Source organism: Cajanus cajan, chromosome 5 (assembly GCF_000230855.2).
Source record: "Cajanus cajan strain Asha chromosome 5, NIPB_CcT2T_4, whole genome shotgun sequence".
Lineage (NCBI taxonomy): Eukaryota > Viridiplantae > Streptophyta > Magnoliopsida > Fabales > Fabaceae > Cajanus > Cajanus cajan.
Genome location: NC_138521.1, coordinates 2455212 through 2456759, shown reverse-complemented (window position 1 = coordinate 2456759; position 1548 = coordinate 2455212).

Genomic DNA, 1548 nt, shown 5'->3' with positions numbered 1-1548 from the left:
TGGCGAACTCACTTTAACTTGATAAAAATACATGAACTCTAGCAATTTCGACTCTATTCTAACATATGTGCATAACACTTGAAACACTCTTAAAAATGTCCAACTGTTGGGATGAAGCTAGCTTGGTACAATACTCGTCCACCTTAAAAATGCACATTCAAGCTCGTTAAACGACAACATAAACCCAATATCATGAAGGACGCAATGGTACATATACATGAATCGATAGGGGTACATTTCCTCGCCCAAGTATACTTTATCACCCTCAATGTAAGGTCACACCATAAACAAATGAAAATCACATAGAACAGCAACACACGCCTATCAAGCAAAGACACCACTGTTTCCTTTGTGTCCAACTGACTCTCGTATCAATCTACTTTACTCTTCGTTCATTTGTAACCCTTCCTATCTAGAGGGCCTTTGTCTTTATCGTTGTCCATTATCTAATTTATTTTTTATTTATGATATTTTAATGTATTGAAATTTAATATTTTTAAAATAAATTATCGCTAATTAGAAAATAATATTATGTTGTAATATAAATTATTTAACATAAATAAAAATATAATTTATATTCTTAAAAATATCTATTTATACAAATTTTAATGTATAATTTATATATTAAAATATAACATTTATTTTTATATATTATTTATTATAAAATTTAATTATATAATTAATGTTTAACTAATGCAATACATAGATTAAAATATTAGTAAAAAAATAATTTATTATAATATAAAATATTTTTCATAAATTTAAAATGTAATCTATATATTTAAAAATATTTACTTATATAAACTTTAAATATAATTTATATATTAAATATAATATTTATTTATATATAATTTATTATAAATTTTAATTATATATAATAAACATTTAACATGCGAAATAGTAATAAAACATTAATTTATAAAAAAAAATGTCTTATCGTAATATTAGAATTTAGCTATTTTACTACTAATTAACAAGAAAATTAAGTCTTATTGTAATATTAGAATTTAGCTAGTTAATTAGTTAAATATTCGATCATTATTCCGATAGTATTAGTATTAATTAAAGATATTTCTTTATGTGTCCTTTTATTGGATAATCATGTTCGATACATTGTAGAGATATAAACTTTGATTCATCGTATTATAAATGATTAGTCCCTTTCACGGGATACAATTCCATTGATTATTGAAATTAAATTTTAAGAAAACATAAAATGAAAATGCAATATTATATATAGAATATGACTGTACGAGGTGAGAAATGGTAAACCATATAACATAATACAATTATTAAAGTTTGGTTTGCATATTTAATTACACTGATTTGTAAAAAGTAAAAATTAAAAAAAATGCTATCTTTAATTTTTTTAAAAAATAGTTACAAAACATTTAAATTGGAGTAAGGCATGTTTAAATGGCAAAGACAACAATTAACCACTTTATGGATTTTTTAGTGAGATTATGAGTCACTTATTTCATTCCTAGAATATATCTAGGATATATAAAATACAAGAAAAATCGACTACCAACCTTTTTAAAGATTTAT